Here is a 21,257-nt window from a genome sequence, read left to right as displayed (position 1 = left end):
TCACAGCTTTCCCGAGCTGCCTTCACCCGCTGCGCCCCCACACACATGTGTTGTATGTGTGTACACGCACAAACAGCTGGGTGTGCACATGGGTATCCATCCCCGTGGAGGGTAGAGGTTGACGGCACGTGTCTTCAGTCACCTCCTCCTTCTTTATTGAGGCAGAGTCACTCACTGAGCCTGGAGCTGACTGGCTGGGCTAAGCTAGCGGGTCAGCGAGTCCGAGGGATCCTGCTGCTGCCACCTCCTTGGCACCAGGTTTTATGTGCGCACCACTGTGAGAACTGGAATTTGAACTCAGCTTCCTGTGCTTGCACAACAGATGCTATACCCAACTGAGCTCCTGGCAGCTTTTGCTTTGCTTTGCTATGCTTTGTTTTAAATGAGAAATTTCTCATGGAAATATACCTTGAGTTTAGAATGTACCTTCACCTAGCAGAATTCCTTTTGGTATTGTCAGGATCACCGATCCCCACCCACTCCACCCCTGGAGGAGAGAAGTTCTCCAGATTCCTGAACTGTTTGCTGTGCATGCTCGAGTGCCTTAAAGCTTGTGTGCACCAAGCCACCTGCCGTTCGGAGCTACACAAGCCTGCCAGGGCCTCTCCCTCACCGAGCATCTGGTTCTCTCCCTGGCTGGCAGGAAGGCTTGGACTGCCTTCCGTGGTCTGAGTGGGGCTCCGTGCAGGAATGCCGTAAGACTAAGTGACTGTGAACACAGGTCCTTGGGCGAGGTGTGTCTCGTTAGTCCTCCCAGCGGTCCAGAGCTGTGGGACAGGGAGGCTGGCCGAGGACCATGAATTTCACTCCCCGCTCCACCTTCGTCTTCCCCTCTCCCCCTGCCTTTCCTTTGGTGTCTTACTTGAGCCGATCCATCAGAAAGAAACACCAGGGTTAACTTTGCTCTCAGCACTGAGGCTTCCGTAAGCCACACGGGGGCTGATGATCCTTGCAGGACTCTTGTGTCTCCTTCACATATTTCTCCCACGTCGGCCATGGCAACCTTCGACCCTGCCTCCTCCTCCGCTCTGGACGTCACGGCGAATGGCCCCTTTGGCTATTTATTTGCCTTTTTAGTGTGTGTAAGTGTGCACATGCCTGTATGCTCACATGCACATGGAGGCACAGGGTAACCATGGGTGTTATTCCTCAGGATGTGTCCCCTGCACCTCCCTTTTGCTCCAGATAGGATCTCTAACTGGCCACTGATTAGGCTAGGCTGGACGGCCATTGAAATCTAGGATCTTCTCTCTGCTGTCTCAGTCAGTGTGTTATTGCTGCCAATAGAATGAGCACGGCAACTCGAATATGGAAATGTTGGGGCCAGCTTACGGTTCCGAGCCGTGATGGGAAGCAGGTTTATGTGGTGCTGGAGAGTAGCTGAAAGCTACATTCTGAACTGCAGACAGCTGGGAGAGAGAGTCCTTGGTCCTAGCGAGTTTTCGGACTTGGCTTGAGCATCTGGAATCTCCAAGTCCACTCCCAGGGACACACTTCCTCCCGCAAAGCCACACCTACTCCAACAAGGCCACACCTACTTATAGTGCTACTCTCTATGGGCCAAAAGGGGCCACTTTCATTTAAACCATCTCTGCCTCTCCAGCTCTCTGATGGTAAGTGATGGAGGAAGGTCATTGGTTAAATAAAAAGAAACTGCTTGGCCCTCATCGGTTAGAAGATAGGTGGGAGGAGTAAACAGAACAGAACGCTGGGAGGAAGAAGAAGTGGAAGAAGAAGTGGACTCAGACTCCACATCTCTCCTCTCGGGAGCAGACGCCTCAGAGAGACACCATGCTCCCAGCTCCCAGGCAGATGCACGCGATGAGGCTCCGACCCAGGATGTACATAGGCTAGAATCTTCCTGGTAAGCGCACCTAGGGGCGCTACACAGATGATTAGAAATGGGCTAAATTAATATGTGAGAATTAGCCTAGAAGAGGCTAGATAGAAATGGGCCAAGCAGTGATTAAATGAATACAGTTTGTGTGTTGTTATTTCGGGCATAAGCTAGCCAGGCAGCCGGGGTGCTGGGGACGCAGCCCCTCCGCCCTTATTACTACAGGTAAGTGCACCTCACCCCCCATGGGTTCCGGATAAGGAAGCACTCTACCTACTGCACTATTTCACCAGCCATTGTCCTGGTTTCAGATGTGCATGGGCCTGGAAAGGGGACAGAGAAATAGAGGTGAGTATGTACCAGTGTGTCCAGCACACGCCTATGTGTTTACAGACTGGTTACACTGCTAGTGATACTGTTTAGGGAGGCACAGGAGCCCCTAGGAGGTGGTGCCTGCTGGAGGAAGGGAGACACTAGAGGAAGCTCCACAGCCCAACTTCCTGTCCATCTCTGTCAGCCCAGCACTCCTACGGCTGTGAGCTTCCCGCGCTTTCTCAGCCACCATGGACTGTGTATTCCTAAGCCATGAACCACAGCAACGTATCCTCTGTACATTGCTTCCTGATGAGTGTTCAGGCACAGCAATGAGAAAAGTCACTAATAAAATGAACAATTGTTGTTAGTAGCTCCTTTATTGCTTTTGTACAAGGTAAGTATTCTCCGTGGGGGGTCACACGGTGTCTATTGCAACCACTCTGCCCTGGAGACTCATAAGCAGCCATTGTGAATGAATGGGCCTGGTCTATAAAATAGTGTTCTATTTTTCTGACTGAAATTAATCAGTGGACCAAGTGGCTAGTGGACCAATACAGTAAGTACTCTAAGGGACCTGAACTTCTGCACCTTCATCAGCCTGCATATGTCTTTATGTTGAGCAGTGTGTGTGACAGTTTAGCTGGTGATAGAATTGTAACTTGGCAACAGAGAGAGCTCTTGTTAGAGGAGGCTGGTCTGTTCTTTTTGGGCAACACTGAGAAATGTTCTACATTAGTGGGTTGAGTATTTTCTCTGTGTGTCTTTAAATATCATTCTTCTTGCTGTCGTGCACTAGAAAGTGACCAGGCAGCGCTTTTGTGTGGTATCATTCCGTCTATGCCAACAAACACCTGGGATGACTTTGCAGTTGAAGGGAGCCCTGCCCTTCTGTCCCTGGGAAACTCTAGGCTCTGCCACCCAGCGTTGTTACTCTGCCACTCTCTCACCGCCCATTAAATGAATTTCACTGAAAGTGCATGCCCCCCCCCCCCATTTCTCTCTTGTTTGTCTGTCTTCTTTTCCTTGAGTTTGAATTTAGCATTAGAAATTCACTAACTGGATAGAAGGTTAAACAGTTTCTGGCAGTTGCTATGCTTTTGGAGGACCTGTGGAATGGCTGACAACTGCCTTTAACTCCATTTCCGGGGAATCTGACATCCTCTTCTGGCCTCATGCATGTGTCTCTACACATGCCCATACACACACACACACACACACACACACACAATGTAAATAAGCTTTTAAAAATGCAAGGTTGTCTTAAGTAGGCATTCATCTGGGGGCATTTTTTTTTATCAAACTGCCCATCTTTCAATCCATAGATGTTCTTAAGTCTTCTCATGTGCGTGGGAGGAGCTCACCACATATTAAGTCGCTTACTTATTCAAAGTATACATTATCTTGTCAATAGCCCGTCTGTATAATTCCATGATCTAAGGGCTGCTATGGCTCTATTTTTAGAAATAATCACAAAAGCTGGGGGCTCTAAGGGCGACTCCCCCATGGACAAACAGCTCCCACCACGGACTGTCTCACCTGTATACATAGTGTTCACTCCTCTGTGAACTAACTAATTAGCTGGTGAAGTGACCATGAGGGATTAAGGCTGCTCTTGGTTCTGTGGAGATGGTGCCAGCCAAAGTAACTCAGTGAAAACCCTTACATGATTCAAACATTGCGGCCACTCTAAAAGTCTACTGAGAGAAGTTGTGAGCCCAGCCCTGCCCCTGCTACCTCTAGACATCATCATATGACTGTCTGGTCTACCATCTCCATCTCATCATCTAGGTATGAACAAGTGCCAGGGCTCAGAGAACTCTGTCTTCTGGGCATGGCATGGCCACACCTATCTTGAGATTAGAGTGCATTTGTCCACACTCAGGAGACCCTTGCAAGATGAGGTCTGTTAATAGATGCTCATTGGCGAGCTTTACTATAGATTCCAGTCGTTCATTATTTTCTGTTCTCCTGACCAGCCATTGAAGGCATAGATGGCAGAGGTATGCCATCTATGCAGGTTTTTGGGGGGTACGGTCATCTAGAGTGAGAATTTGCAGTGATGCAGCTGTTTGGGGGTCCCCTGTGCTCCTGTAAGTAACCACTTATTCATGTCCCGGTACATCCCTCAAGCCAGACTTGGATAGAATGGTGTCTTTGGTCTGTTGCTGGGGTGCCCTGCCTGAGTGACAAAGTGATGTGGCAGCTGGTCTTGTTTCTCACTACAGAAAAGTTAACAACGTGATGTTTCCCTTCTGCCTTTTTTAATTTCCTGATATCAAATACATGCTGTTCTTCTTCACCAATTCTCCAACACCGCTAGGTGTCCAACAACCTCACCAATTTTCCAGCACTGCTGGGTGTCCAGCAGCCTCACCAATTTTCCATCATCGCTGGGTGTCCAGCAGCTTTACCAATTCTCCACCACCGCTGGGTGTCCAGCAACTTCACCAATTCTCCACCACCGCTGGGTGTCCAGCAACTCAATTCAATTCTGATGTTGTCTACCCAGAAGTCGCACCTCATTCCACCAGCTGAAGTCTCAAAACAAGGCTCTTCCTGCTGCAGACATCAGCCACGAGTGGAGTCTCCATGTGACCCACGTTTCTGCCTAGCTCCTTGAGGCCTCCCTACATGTCTGATAATTCACTCAAACGCAAGACCTCTAGAAAGTGACTGCCTATGGCTTCAGTTTTGTTGGACAAGGCTGGGCACATTCCAGCTGGTGTGGCTGCAGTATGCTTGTTTAGAAAGGAGACAGCTCGGAAATAAACACAGGTAAGAGTTCTGAGATGAGGTATGGCAGGATGGCATAGAACTTTCTGGCATACCCTGATACATTCACCAACATGGCAGCACTTTGAACACAATGTTTAAGGGTTCCTCAAGGTATGTAGTGATAGGAGCGGCCAGGCTGCATCCCCAGCACCCTGGCTGCCTGCACAGCTAGCTTTACCCGAAATAACAACACACAAATTGTATTCTTTTAAACACTGCTTGGCCCTTTAGCTCTAGCCCTTACTGGCTAATTCTGATATCCGGATCAACCCATCTCTAATAATCTGTGAGCACCGGTCTTACCGGGAAGATTCTAGCCTACGTCCATCCTGGGTCGGAGCTTCATCGCGTGTGTCTGCCCGGGAGCGGGGCATGGCGTCTCTTCTGAGGTGTCTGCTCCCGAGAGGAGAGCTGTCGAGTCACTTCCTCTTCCTCCCAGCATTCTGTTCTGTTTTCTCCACCCACCTGTGTTCTAACCTATGAGGGCCAGCCAAGCAGTTTCTTTATTTTTTTAACCAATGACCTTCCTCCATCAAAGGTTCACCGTTAACTATCGATTATTGAACTCAACCTCGCAGGTCAGTTCATGGGAACAGAAAGTTTCAGCCCTGCACCCAAGGCCTTTCTGAGGAACTGTTTGTCAAAAATCTGTATCTTACACCATTAGTTCTTTCCTTAGCGAACCAAGGGCTGAAAACTTTCAGTGGTTCAGGAGCCCTTGCTAGGAACCAGGAAACAAAAATAAACATTTTTTGTAAGATATAGTTTTTCTTTTATGTGTATATGTTATGCGTGTGTGTCTGTATGTGGTCCACATGTGTGCACAGAGACTAGAAGAAGACATTGACTACCCTTGGGACTGAAGTTCTGGCACAAGCCGTTGTGAACGGCTGGACATGGGTGATGTGAGCTGAACTCAGGCTTCTCTGCAACAAACAGTGAGTGCCTCAAATACTTAAAATATGAATTTTTAAACATTATATCATGATACATACTTTAAAAAAAGACTGTTCTGGGGCTGGAGAGATGGCTCAGAGGTTAACAGCATTGCCTGCGCGCATTGCCTGCTCTTCCAAAGGTCCTGAGTTCAATTCCCAGCAACCACATGGTGGCTCACAACCATCTGTAATGAGGTCTGGTGCCCTCTTCTGGCCTGCAGGCACACACAGACAGAATATTGTATACATAATAAATAAATAAATATTTAAAAAAAAAAGACTGTTCTGGTTTGGCTTAATGGTTTTGCTATGGGTATCCAGAGGTGGCCAACGGGGTTGTTCTCCATATGTTGTCATAGCAATTAATATGGCAGAGACTAAGCCTGAGCTACCATTCTGCATGTGAGGGTCTCTCTGAAGACTGTGCCCAGCAGTGAGACTGATGGATCAAAAGGTAACGTCACCTGCACTTTAGATAGACTTTGTCAGACTCACCAGTGCTCCGCTGCCATCCTTTATCTGTAGTAAGTTATCTGCCAGAGGCTCAAAAGGTGAGATATTTTCCCCAAAGCGGTTTAAGTAAAGAGTAAGTTGAAAGAGGCAGATAATTATGAAGGACGTGCGGGGAACGGAGGAGGCAGAATAGGAAATGCTTTTGGGTTAAAGCGAGGTGAAATTGTTTAAATTTAATTTTTGATTTTAAGTCCTATTTATTATTTGTGGAGGAGGATAGGAGTTGCATACCACACATACATGGTGCCTGCATGGCAGTCAGAGGGCAACATTGTGGAGTCAGTTATTTCCTTCCACTTTGATGTGGGTCCCAGGGATTCAACCCAGGTCACTAGACTTGCATGGCAAGTATCCTTATCCCCACTGTGGCATGGACCCATCTCGCACCAGGTACCTTTCAGAGTGGACTCCCTAGTTTGGGTGTCTAGGACAGCAGCTAATTTCAGAAGCAAGGAAGATTCTTGTCCTAGTCAGGTTTCTACTGCTGTAATTGACAGATACCATGAGGGAGAAAGGGTTTATTCTATCTTATCCCCAGGGTCACAGTCCCTCCCTGAGCGAAGTCAGGACAGGAACTCAAAGCAGGAACCTAGAAGCAGGAACTGAAACAGAGGCCATGAAGGAGTGCTGCTTCCTGGTTTGCTCCCCCGTGGCTTCCTCAGGCTGCTTTCTTGTACCATCTGGGACTACCTGCCCAGAAGAGAGCTAGCTGGGCCCTTCCATATTCATCACTAATAAAGAAAGTGCGCTATAGACTTGCCTACAGGTCGATCTGATAGAGGCATTTTCTCAGGTGAGGTGATCCAGATGGCTCTAGCCTGTGTCAGAGTGACACAAACTAACCAGCTCACCAGCCCACGTCTCAGGATCAGCTTTTGTACCTCATGTGAAATCTGTGGACCTAAAGGCAAGGGGTTAACTCTCGTCTAAACAGTAAATTCCCAATTTAACCAGAGTTACTTATACAGCCTCTCTCTCTCACACATACACACAAATGCACACGTGCACACACACACACACACACACACACACACACACACACACCTTTGCAGTTTTTCACCAAGAACATCTGTTCCTCATCAAGAACACAGACGACCAGGTCCCTATCCAAGGACATCAAACATGCCGAGTGTTATCCCAAACATCCCCCAAATTTACCCCTCCTCTCCAGCCACTCCACCCCTAGGTTGAATCTTCATTACAAGGTGACAAAGGATATACTATATGTTATTACTGCTGTGGTTTATCTAATCGGACCAAAGCTGGATACTTCAAAACTCTCTCTCTTTGGAGTTTAGTAGAGGCATGAGTCAGCTAGTTCTCTTTGGCGTTGCACACAGTGGAAGGTGTTGTAAAGAGGAGCTGCTTGTTCATCCCAGCTGCCGGGCCAGCTTAGCCCTCAAATAACCACATGGAAACTGTATTAATTAAATCACAGCTTGGGCCATTAGCTCTAGTTTCTTATTGGCTAATTTTTGCATCTTAATATAACCCATTTCTGTTCATCTGTGGTTCGCCATGTGGCAGTGGCTTACTGGGTAAAATTCCCAGCGTCTCTCTCTGGTGGATCCATGGCATCTCTCTGATTCCGCCCTTCTTTCTCCCAGCATTCAGTTCTGTCTTCCCTGTCTACCTAAGTTCTGCCCCATCAACAGGCCCAAAGCAGTTTTTTTATTAACCAATGAAAGCAACACAAAGACAGAAGGACCTCCAACACCAGGAAGGGGCATCAGAATCCACACATGTGGAAGAGATAGGGGTATTGGAGGAAGGAAAGAAAGGAAACTCCATGGTCCTTGGTGACATTTCACCTCTGGTTCACCGCCCTGCAAGACGGGCTCTACTTCATACTTGGGTTTCATTGCAGCAATAGAGTTTCCCCATGTGGAAGCCCTTCCAGACCCCTCTTCTCCAGTAGCTGGCTAACAACCCAGTGGGCATCCTCTTCTAAGTCACCAGAGAGCCCACTAATTACGGCTCTCGTTGCTCCACTTCCAAGGGCAAAGAGAAAGCATCGCTCTTAGCTGCCTCTAAAGAATTCTGGCTCCACTGTAATTGGATCAGACGGGTCATGTGTCCAACTGCTCGCTGGCCTAGGAAGTCACTATAGGTGAGAGGGTGTGGGGCTGATATCCAGTCTTTGGGCCCAAAAGATGCTTTTCCCAGAGAAGAAAATAAGTGACAGGCAGAAATGACCACCAAGAGCCCACTGAAGGTGCTTAGCAACACAAGAGCCTTGATTAAGACATCATTCCTGTCTTGAGTTAAGTGGAGTGCTTCTTAAAAAAATAAAAGCCGTGGTTTTCATCAATTTCCAGACTACCAATAGGAAATGTGCCCTGACAGGCTTATTCAGACTCTTCCTTCAAGCGTGTCTTTTCAAGGTTTCTAGAGATTCAAAACATCTTTATTTCTCCCCTCACCCCATGATTTAAGAACCGGGGTGTGTGTGTGTGGAGGGGGGATATTCAACAGGGAAACTCACACTGTGATAAAAGAGGCAGCCCCTCCCCCAGTCATATGATAACCTTCAGTTGGGGGCCAATGATACTGCTGCCAGGGGGATACCCTGTTGGATCCAGCCTGACTTGTTTGAACGTTCCAGAAAAGGGGAGAGGAGATTGAGGAAAGAAATAAACAAGAGACAGAAGAGAGAGTTGGGAGGGCTTCCAGTGAACACTGTAACAGCTTCAATTTTATTATTCATAGCCCTTATACACACCAATCAAAAGGGGAGGGGCAAAGACTGCCTCTCATGATGCAAGGAACAGACAAGCCTAATTACCTCCTTACATCTCCAAATACCCAGTAACCACGTCTCCAGTCAAACATTCTCTTGTCTGGTCTTTGAGTAGCAAGACATCCAGTAGACACACTTTTGGCCAGATATCGCGCCTGTTATTTGTCCTTGAGGATCCTGAATAGGTTAGTGATGAGCCCTCGGAATTTTAGTCAAGATGGAATGGATTCAAAATGGTGGGCTCCAACAATACCCCAAACCCTTTTATCTACAGTTAGGTCCCAGTCACCCCTGGGATCAGAGTGTCTTGGGTTTCAAAACTTCACTGTCTTAAGGATTGATTTCATTAGCATTCAAACACCGGGGGAAATACTTCCCAAATAAGTGAATGATTTACTTTGAGGCTTAGGATCTAGAAGCCCAGATGTGTCACTGAATATTCTTTAAAGATATTTGGTGGTGACAGAGATGCATCCCATTGGATGAAAACAGGGTGGGGGTGAAGTCTGACGGGTTTGATTTCTTCACTTGGTATCAAGTCAGTATTTAAAAATCAAAGCCATCCTTAACTCCCCTCTTTCCTGGGTATTCTTGAGTCAAAGAATGTTTGGAACTTGTGGGTGGCTGTAAGTTCCAGCGCAATCCACCCCCCAGCTTCATACTTCAGAGTGACTGTAAGGTCCAATGCAATCCACCCCCCCTCCCAGCTTCATACTTCTGGGTGGCTTTAGTCCAATGCAATCTGTTCCCCCAGCTTCATTTCCCCCTTCCTTACAATGTCTTGAATTTCTACTGATCTCATGACCTTCACTTAAGTCTCAGACTGTTTCTTTTCTAGAATATTCTCCTCTTCCTCCAGCTCCACTCTGCCCAGACCACATTTATTCCATCCCTACCCAACCAGGTCAAAGCGTTGTGGGTTTATGTCCCAACAGCCTTCATCACGGTTATTCATGTGACAATACCACCTATGTATTCCGGTCTCATAACAAACCGTATCTGAAGCAGTGCGGGGATCAAAGACAGCTCTGTCCAGCAACCATGGTTTCCCAAATGCCCAGCAGAGAGAGAGGTTCACGGGTCAGCCATGGAAGAAATTCTGCCGCTATTTCCTCGATCCACTTCAGGTACCTTGCAGCAGCTTGCACATCTCCCCAGCACTCTTATCTTCATGCCCAACATCCTACAGCGCTTCGCCTCTCCACAGGGCTCCTCGTCTTCAGCCAGTGGCCCAATTCTACCACAGTAGCCTCGACAGGGTGGACATGAAGGGTCGTTCTCCCTGGACAGGGGAGAGCAAGGTGTCAGTTGAGGACAGAGATCCCTTTGCTAATTCACCCATAGCCCCTGAGCAAACGTACTTGTCATTTTAGTCTATTTCTCATCCTCCCTGTTTGCTGAGGATGGAGCTGATGTGTGCTCTGTTTGCTGCTTAGATAAGAACCTGGTACTTGGTTGCTCACAGTGAACATCTGTTGAGTAAATGAAGACATAAAGATGAGCCCCGCGTAGCCCTTGCCTCGAGGGACTTGGAGTCTACAGGGAAAGGAAGCAAGCAAAAAGAGCATTGCCCAGTGGCTCGGTGATTGATAGGCTATTCTGCACCAAGGATGAAGGAAGGTTTCTTAGCTGACAGGTACAGAACAGAACCTGTCCCCTGATGAGACCCCTTGCTGGCCTTGGTCAATTACCCTTAATGTCAGCACAAGCCTCTTCCTTCATACCTGAAGTGAATGTTGTGTGTCTGCCTGTGTCTGTGTATGTGCATGGGTGTGTAGCTCTGTGGGTGTGTGTGTGAGGGGTGAGGTGGCTTTGTATACACACATATGTTTGTATATGCCTGTGAAGGCCAGAGATGGTCACCTTCAATTGTTGTTCCTCAAGAGCCATTTCATGTTTGTTGAAATCGAGTCTCTCGTTGACTAGGCAGAATGGCCGTGTGATCCCAGGGATCCTCCAGCTTCCACGCTGTAGTCTGGAGTCATAGCATGAGCCCCCACACCTAACACTTTTACCTACTTTTGAGGCTCAAGCTGAATCCTCTACAAATTGAGCTATCTCCCCTCAGCCCAAGTTTGTAGTGTTCCCACGTGAGGACCAAAGACTTTTCCCAGGGGCTTCTCGTAAGATTCCCAGAGGCCCCAGGGACTGCCGTCTGCAGGGCTGCCTGTTGTCAGCAGCCAGGGCACATTGAGAGGATGAAAGGGCACACACAACCCACGCTGAGCAGCTACTGGGAAGGGGCATAAAATTCTTTGAAAAGTAGATTATTTTTCTTTGTAACTGTGAGTGGAGTTTGGCACAGTACGAGTGGCAAAGATAATAATTTGAATTTCCTCATGATTTCTTTTAATTTTGGATTTTATTAGGGAGGAATTATTCATTTGGCTTATACGCATTAAATTTTATTCAAGTCGTATGATTGCATATTAATAGAGTTACAGCTTTCTCGCTGCCTTAATGCTATATTTTCAAGGGACTTGATGAAGAATTTCTCAATTTTGTTATGCAAGGTTGTTTTTTTTGCTATCCTTTGCTTTGTTTTGAACTTCAGAGTCAATAGTCTCCATTTATTTCAGACCTCCAGAGACTCCTAGGCCATGGTGACTTACCTTCAAGGACATGCCCAAGGGTGCAGGGGCTCTGGGTGGCCAGTATTGTTGCTTGGTGTTCACATGTTGCCTCAGTGCACTTGGTCAGATTTGGAAGATGAAGCAAAGCGCTTCATGTTTCGGCTGTTGCTCTGTCAGTCATGTGCTGATTTACTGTAGGGCATCCCACACTTTAGGAGCTCGGCTTTAATTGTCATGTGACTTTTCCTTGGGCAACTTGGGGCTGGAGAAATGGCTCAGTGGTTTAGAGCCTTGGCTGCTCTTGCAGAAGACCCAGATTCAATTCCCAGGACCCACATGGTGTCTCATAACCATCTCTGACTCCTCTGACTTCTATGGGCACCAAACATGCATATGGTGCACATACATGCAGCTGAAACACTCACTTAGAAAATAAAAGGAAATGAATACATTTAATAGAAAGGAAGCCCTTGCCCAACTTTAAAAAGAAAAAAAAAAGGACAAAGTTACCAACTAAACCCTTGGGTGACTTAACAAAATATCTGTCCATTCCAACATAGATTGGGCTCCATCCAAGACCATCCTGGTGAAACAATGCGTTTATTGGGGTTGCTTACAGAAGTATTGATGACTTCTGATCAGCTGTGAGTCCCAACCTACTGCAGCAATGACAACCAAGGGAAAACTACATCGCCCAAGAGTTTCTCTTAGGTCAGGGAAAGGCGTGGCCTTGGGAAGGTCTTTTGGTGATTGACTTGCCTGTGAGCCTCTCCCCTCCCTCTTCATCTGGTAAAGGTCACGTCTCACTGACTGTAGGTATTCTGATTCGAAGCCATTGTCGATCACAGGCAGGAAGAAAACACAGCTGCACATCCTTTATGTTCCTCTCCCCCAAGACTAGGCCCTGGGCTGTTCTGCTGAGCTGAGCCATGCTCGGGTGCTCTCTGCTGGACTTGCTGGGTGTCTGTAGCCAATGGGTGGCTTGCTGGGTGATCCCATGTGGTCTTGACTGGGGTGACTCGGCCCTGCTTTCTGGAGTCGCTCATCTTCCAGGAGGCTTGCCCAGGCTTGTCCTTATGGCTGAGGCAGGGGGCAAAGGAGAGTAGAAGGACAAATGGGCTGCAGATATCACATCCTTCCACCTTGAATTAGTCAACGGAAGCGCCAAGGCACCCCCAATCAAGAAGCACGGCAAGAAAGTACCTCCTAATAGCAGGAGCTGCACAATCACATGATAAGAGGAAAAGCATGGAGAAAGAGAGGAACTGCGATTAAACTTATCTGTGTTTGGCATAGCCTAGTAGAAAATGTACAGTGTGTGTCCTGTTCAAGGGGGTGTTTAGCCCCACTGTGAACTACGACTCTGCTCAGATTGGGTTTGCTCCTTCCAACATCGTCACTGCCACCTTGACCTTAGGGCAAGGGTGCAAGATGTGCCTGGGCTGGAATGGCCTCTCACCTCCGGTTGTGTGGGGTCGGTGTGCAGACGCTGCCCCTGCTGTAAAATTACCCTGTAATCCCTTTCTGGTGTCAAATGCCCAGGCTGTGACACTATGAATAAGGGAGTAACCCAAGACAATGGAAGGACAAGTTTCCTTAGAACTTCAAAACACCCCTTTCCCTGTTAGAGCATTATGCCATGTAGACACCCAAGGGTGCTGGAGGTGCCTGGAGGACTCCATAGGCATTCTAACCGATGCTTGAAAAAGGATCTGCGCTGAGCCCCCTTCCAGAGGTAAGATGGAAGTGTGGAAGGAGGCAGGACCTCGGTGGACAAGGATTAAAGTGTCTCAGGGACTAGCTGGACTGTGAGTGGAGTCTCTGAGGACACTGGGGTATCTGAAACAGGACACTTTGGCCTAGGAAGGAGATTCTGTTCATGGAATTTCTGAGCCCAGATGGTGGGAAAATCCTCAGAAAAACTTGAAATTTGGGTCTTCACACTGAGCAACAGCTGTGGGGCTGGAACTGGAACCAATCACAGGAGGAGGCCCCTGCGCTGCTTACCAAGTTTCCCCCACTCCCATCACGGAGGCCTTTACCCCCTTCCGGGGGGGGGGGTGAGGGAAGTACTGACAAAGACCATTTGCTGAAAGGATTAAGACGGGCATTCGTCCTGAAATCAGGGTTGACAGTCCAGGGCCAGAAAAGCAGAATGTGTCCTGATGGAGCCTCCTCTGATGTCACCCTCTGCACCTGCGTGGTGTGGACTCCAAAGTCAGAGTTTGTAATTATTCTGACAGAGTGTGGACAGGATTATCTTTTTAAATTATGTATGAAAAACCAATTAAGAACCTAATCCTGCTTGCATGGGACAGGCCCACTTAGAGGAACAAACTCTCCCGCTGCCATCCAGGGCTTCTGTTGCTCTGTCATGAAGGAATAAGGTAATTGCCGGAGAGTCCTCTGGCGGGCAGCATTCTCTTCGTGCTGATTTTGAACCCATACCTAGGGGTTGGGGGAAATGGCTCAGCTGGTAAAATGCCTACTGCACAGCAATAAGGATCCTAGTTCTTGTCTTCATCACCCACCTAAATCCAGGCAGGGTGCTGGGAATAGAAGAGGCCAGCGTTGGTGGGCTGGAGACAAGCGGATCCCTGAAGCTTGGCAGTCATCCAGCCTTGGGGATTCAGGTTCAATGAGAGACCCTGCTCCCAAAATTATATGGAGAGCAATCAAGGAAGACACCAAACATTAGCCTCTGTCCTCCACAAGGAAGACACCAAACATTAGCCTCTGTCCTCCACAAGGAAGACACCAAACATTAGCCTCTGTCCTCCACAGCATGTGCGTGTGCATGGACCCACACGAAAATGTACACACACCTCACACAAATAACAGCAACGCTGATGATGATACCGTATGTAAAGCCCCAGCAATGACTACCCACAGTGCATCCCTACCACAAAATCCTTCCCACTCATATGCAGGCTGAGGAGGAGTTGAGGGGCTCACTTCCATCTTTTAACATGTAAAATGGGGGAAGCTAAGGGACTATAGACCTCTTGCCAAAAGGTAGCACCAATATGAAGATGAAGGTATCTAGAGATCACAAGACGATGAAGGATCCCAATCTAGACCTTCCTGGGTAAGTCCTCATGATATCAGAAGACAGATGTTTAAGATCACATATTGTTACTGAAAGTCCAATCGCTGCACACAGGGTCAGGAAGATAAACAAGCCAAGGCAGGAGGAAGCCTAGACGGCTGTGGCACAGGATGAAGGCCCATCCTGGAGGGCCTGGGTCACACACACCTGCTCGTGCTCAAAAGGAAAGGGAAGGGCATGAAGTGAGGGACACTTCACTGCGCGTGAAGACACGAGCCTGTAATCCTAGGACTCAGAAAGCTGAGTGATGGACTTCAGAGCCAGCCTGTCTCAAAACGAACCAAGTAATTAAGTCCTAAATGTTTTCATCAGAAATAGCAATTTAACGTTAGTTGGAATGGATCAGTCTACCTTGATTTTGACATGGCAGTACATAGATAGATGGATGGATATAGATATGAATATAGACATAGATACATAGATATAAACATATGCATTTAAATTGCGTGGGGGCAGGCTGAAGGGGTGGAATGTGCTCTGGAAGCAAGAGCCAGGAGTGAGCACACACTTTACAGCTGCATTGATAGTATAAATATAGTATAAGAGACCAAGTGGGCTGGTATCGTAAAGGCTATTGGCTGAAGGAGCTGAAGGAGCTCCCACAGCAGGGTGGGGGTTGGAAAATGACTCAGTGGTTGAGACAATTGCTGCTCTTCCAGAGGACCTGGGTTCAATTCTCAGCACCCATGTGGCAGCTGACAACTGTCTGGAACTCCATTTCCTGGGAATCTGATACCCCCTCTGACCTCAGCTTATACCAGGCACACGTGGTGCCCAGAACGCCATTTCCTGGGAATCTGATACCCCCCTCTGACCTCAGCTTATACCAGGCACACGTGGTGCCCAGAACGCCATTTCCTGGGAATCTGATACCCCCCTCTGACCTCAGCTTATACCAGGCACACGTGGTGCCCAGACATACATGCTAGCAAAACAACCTACACATAGAATAAGTTTTTAAAGTTTAATTTAAAAAACCATATGATAACCCATGAATATGAACAATGTTATCCCTTTTCTGTTGGTTAAAAAAATAAGTAAATAAACAAACAAATAGAAAGGCAAAAAGAAAACCTTCACCTTAAACCATCCCTACTGGGCTTGGTCCTAAATGCCCCAGCCTTCCAAATTGTGAGAAAATACATTTCTGGAGTTTTGGGTTTTTTTTTAAAATGTAGACACATATTCACAAAATGGTTTCATATTTAACAAATAAAGTAGAGCGAATCCAAAAATTTAAATTTCAGATGAAGAATAAGTAAAATTGAAGTATCAGTATGTTTCATGCAGTAATTGGGACATATACTGAGTAATCACTCACTGTCTGAAATTCAAATTTAATGGTGGCCTGTGTTTTTAACTGGCAATTCTAAATCAAAAGGACCCTGTTCGTCATAACATGAGAGACATCTGTCTCCTGTATGCTTCATCCTTCCTTCTCTGATGAAAAACACATCTTTTTTTTTTTAGTACTAAAATTTATTTTGGCATTTTTAACCCCAGCACAGCACAGAGGGAGCTGTCGCTCTCACGTTGTATGGGCAGAAATGCAAGCTGAAAGGATCCGTATGGAAACAGTTTGCCAAAATGATTGAAGTACTCAAAAATTCTCAAACTCCAACTTTTGATTACAAAGATATCAGCCAAGTTACTTAATAATGTAAAATACCTAGGAGCAAGCATTGCTGAAGTAACAGCAATAATCTGACAGCCTCCTCTGACTTCTCCAGCTAGAAGCCAGGCATACTGTGATGATCGGCCATGAAGGTTCACCTGACATGGAAGGAAAGAGAAAGAAAGGAGGGAGGGAAGGAAGGAAGGAGGGAGGGAGGGAGGGAGGGAGGCAGGCAGGCAGGCAGGCAGGCAGGTAGGCAAGCACCATCTTCTTGGGTGGTGGCCTTAGAAGGACATTCCATAAGTGAGTGTTACAGAAAGAGTTTAGTCCTAGGCGAATGCTGGCCCCTCTGCAGTCCAAGACACCCGGGAAGTCTGAATGGCAAAGCTGTGGGGTTGGAGGATTGTCCACTCTCTGACTCGGTTTCCTATCGTGTGATGCTAGATGACAGTGACCCTTTTGCATGGTCTAGTGATGCCATCTAAACAAAATAAGGCATCTGAGTGCTTGGCCAGGCACCGTGAAGCAGGAGTCATCGGGAGAAACAAGATGAACAGATGCGAAGGAAAGAAGGCCTTTCCTAACACCCTGTAGGAAAGAGGTCTGGTTTCACGTTGCTCTCTGGGTTTTGGGAACGCCCCCAGGTTAGGCCAGGCATCCCAAAGCGGTTGCATCTGCAGAGCGCGAGCCGTGAACCCACGTTAACGACTGTCTGGTTAGAGCACATCTGCTGTGAGGGAAAAGCTTTGCCGGCAGCGGAGGACATCTGTACTCAGCATGGCGGCCCGGGGCGTCTGCCAGAGAGTGGTTGGAGAGATGGAAGCTGATGAAAAGAAAGTCTTCCAGGCAATCCTTCAGACAGCTCGACAGACCCTGGAGCCAAAAGGACCTCCTGTCCACAATTATGTAAAACACACCGGGTGCCAGACCTAGGGTTGGGCCAGGGCTCTGAAGACAGCGCTCCTAGAATCTGGCTCTATGGGTAGACGTGTCTAGAAAGCCCATTGCAGGGCATCAGAGCTCTGAGAGGCATCGAAGCACGATGGTGCCCTAGCATGGCAAGCTATTCTGGAGCCTGCTAGGCCAGGGAAAGTATGGTCAGAAACAAACCCTGGCTCTGCACTGAGTGCCTGATGGTCAAGGCAGGTTATTCAACCTCCTGGCGCTCTGGTATTCTTGTGTGTGGTTTTTCTGAGGTAATGCAGCCACTGCCTCCTTGGTACCATTATTCAGCCTTGGTGTTCAGGCATCAAGTGGGAAGGCTTCTCTGGAGAAGGAAATCTTGACTGAAAACTCAAAAGATAAACTGGTGTGTCTAAATAGAGGAGGGAATTCACACAGGAAAGGGAGGGAGCGAGGGAAAGCAGACATGTAGGCCAGTGCTCCTAGAACTTGAGGATGGAGAGGTGTGTGCATGTGTGCCTGCCTGTCTGTCTGTCTGTCTGGATGTGTACAAAAGGGACAGGCAACTGTGACCACATGGAGTACAGGTGAAGGTTTCAGGCTTTTCTAACAAGTCATGGGATTTAAAGTCAAGCCTAGTTTCAAAGCAATGGGCATACAGAGGGAAGGAGACAACTAGGTTAACACTCCAGGAAGTGTTAGGGTGTGGGTGGGTTAATGCAGAGTCCCCAGAGTTGCAAGACAATAGCCTAGACAGACAGGAGGTGACCTTGTGAAAACTGGAGGAGGCTGCCCCACTAGGCCTCCAGGCTACTCAGCTTGCTAGGACAGAAAGCCTCCTCAGGAGAGACGTCTGGCTGGTGGCCACTCTCTTGACTCTGTAGGGCAACACTGGCTGTCACTGAGCTTGGGTGTATGCAGAGTACGGTCTGTCCAAGAAGGCTCTAGGGCCTTGTCAAGCAGAGCCCCCACGGTCTTCTGTTATATGAAGTGCCGCTGGGGCATTCATGAAGACAATGAGCCCATCATCTGACAGAGAAGCTGTGATTTAGAGGAAGCGGCAGACATCCCTACAGATGGCCCTGGGTTCTGTCATGTGACCTTCTCTCATCTGGGCCAATTCAGCCCCCCCTCCCCCACTCCCAACATATGGCTGCACCATGGAGAAAGAAAAATGAGGACAAGGGGCTTTGGGTGTGTCATCAGGGTGACAGTGGCAGTGGCATCAGCATCTGCTTTGTGTTGGCCAGTTGTCATCTCTGACAAGAGCTGGCCTTGCATATGGGCAGCAGACTGTAGGGTGTGGGCTTGGAGATTGATCTATAGACCAACCCCTGACTGCTCAGACGTTGTTGGTTTGAGTGACTCTCCTCCGGCTGACATACCATGGGTGAAGAAACCCGGGACAGGGAGGGAATCCTGAAGGACATCTCAGGTTGCCTTTGACCTTAAGACCTTTGACTTCATTCTGCCTGAGTTTCAGAGTCAGAGTCTCCTGCAGCCACCCAAGCTGCTCTCGATCATCTGTCTGTCCTTAATAGCTCAACTGCAGAGTTAAGTCAAGGTGAAAAGCAGAGAAAAGGGACACGTAACAAAGATGAGCAGATGAAGAGGTCAGATGGCGCCCCACCAAGTCTGACTCCACAGTCTTGACATGAAGCATCTAGTTCTTGGAGGCCAAAGCTGCTACAGTCCTGGGCAGGGTGTGGTCCTGTCCATCACCGACCCATCATTGTCTCAGATCCCGCCCATCACTGTCTGGGCTCCAGTTCCCCCTGCAAATGGGTCTGACAAGTTATGGGCACTGGGTGGAATCTCTCGCTGGGAAATAAGCTCCTCAGGTCTGTCCCAGTCTTCAGTCTTTTCCTTCTACCAGCATGAGATTCCTGGGGAAATTACAGTTTTGGTGGGGGTGTGTGTGAGAGGTCCATTGTCTCAGTAGTCTGACGGTGGAAGGGAAGGATGCATGTGTGTCTTTAGAACACAAGCTTGGCCCTTCACTGCTCTGTCCTCCCGAGTGCTCTAGACCATCATTGCTGACCCAGGAGACTGTGTGGCCAGCCTATGTATTTCAGGTTGGTAAGCAGCATCCTTGGCCAATTGTTACATCCAAAACTTGCTCCTGATATTGCCAGATATCCCCTTTGAGGCAACGTCCATGGCGCCTTAGGGAGAAACTCAGAAATATTCTGGCTTACCTCTTTTGTCTAAGCCTATCATCAGACATGAATGTCCTGAAAACATGCTCTCAGACTCTGTTACCTGCCAGGGCCAAATTGGAAGCAAAGGTCACCTGGAAACTGACTCGTCTTCCTATCTGAGTCCATCTGACTTGGGTTTTGTTCCATTTCTGCCTAAGCGAGCTTGGGAAAGGTGTTTAAACAAGTTTCCAACACCTTTGTATGCCCTTGTCCCAAACCTTGGGTCATATTCAGGTGGAGAGATTAACCAAGGTCCAGGGGCTTTGAGTGTTTGGGGTAGGGAACTCAGGCATGGCGGCAGGGGGGAGATCAAGAGCTGGGTAGACTCCATAGCATGGGTCACCGTTAAAAGACAAAGGTATCCAATTCCATTGAAGGATGCGTGTTCTTAGCAGAAAAGGCAGGGACATGTTGCAGACACAAGGTTGGAGGCAGACTGGAGTGATGATGTGTTGAGAGGGGAGGGTACAGACTGAAGGGTGCTGCAGGCCCTGGAGTGGAGAGAGACGTGGCTGACAAGAGGGTCTATTCCTAAGGACCCATAGGAGGAAGCAGCTCAACCTGCTCCATGACTCTGGATTTCCACTTCCTGGATGATAGGAATCTGAAGTCCGAGTTAAAGCATCCCAGGTGAGGAACAAGCAGCACAATTTATTCTCTTCTTTTCATTCTTTCATTTAAGGAGGGTCTCATGTAGCCCAGCATCTTAGTTAGAGTTTCTATTGCTGTGAGGAGACACCATGACCATGGCAACTCTTATGAAGGAAAACCTCTAATTGGGTGGGTTACAATTTCAGAGGTTTAGTCCATCAACACGGCAGACTTGGAGGCATTCAGGCAGATATGGGGCTGAAGAAGGAGCTGAAAGTTCTACATCTTGATCTGTAGGCGACAGGAAGTGAACTGTCTACCACACTGAGCATAGTTTGAGCAAAGGAGACCTTAAAGCCCACCCCCCACACACACACCACGAGACACTTCTTTCAAGAGAGCCACAACTTCTCCAGCAAAGCCACACCTCCTAAGAGTGCCACTCCTTTTGGGAATCATTTTCTTTTAAACCACCACACCTGGGCTGGCCTTGAACGACTTGTGTAGCCAGATTGGACCTTGAACCTCTGATCACTCTACCTCTACTCTCAGAGTACTCTGGTTACAGGTGCATACCATCACATCCTGTTTGAGCAGTGCTGGGCTGAAGGGGCAGAATGTGTTGAGTGCCAGATGATGATGTAACTCACAAAACAATCCCACACCAGTTCAGAATTATGAATAATAAAAGAGTTATTTATTTAAGGGGAAAACTTACAGATCACTGTCCTAGACAACAGTCCTCTGCACAAACAGGAACAGAGTCTAGCAGCTGGAAGTGGGAGCTAGAAGCAAGAGAGCGGAGCAGGTGCATGGTTACCACTGCTTTTACAGTATAAGAGACCACACCCAAGCAGGCTGGTATCTTAAAGGCTATTGGCTGAAGGAGCAGAATATGCTCCCACAGCAGTGCTGGGAATTGAGCCTAGGGCCCTGTGCCTGCGAGGACAATATTCTTCCCACAGAGCCACATCTATAGCCTCTCTCAGTGCCTTTTGTCATAACATCAAAACATCCCAGTGCCAGAAAATATGAGTTATTGAATATGTTCAAAAAACTGTTGAAAACACTGTATGTCTTAGTTCCTTCGATGTGGCCACGAGGAGACACCAAGACTTCTAAAGACAGCATTTAATGGGGGCCTTGC

Source organism: Microtus oregoni, unplaced genomic scaffold (genome assembly GCF_018167655.1).
Source record: "Microtus oregoni isolate MIOR12 unplaced genomic scaffold, Mior012 000071F_ref0000514, whole genome shotgun sequence".
In the NCBI taxonomy this organism is placed as follows: domain Eukaryota; kingdom Metazoa; phylum Chordata; class Mammalia; order Rodentia; family Cricetidae; genus Microtus; species Microtus oregoni.
Note: the sequence above shows the minus strand (reverse complement) of the source record.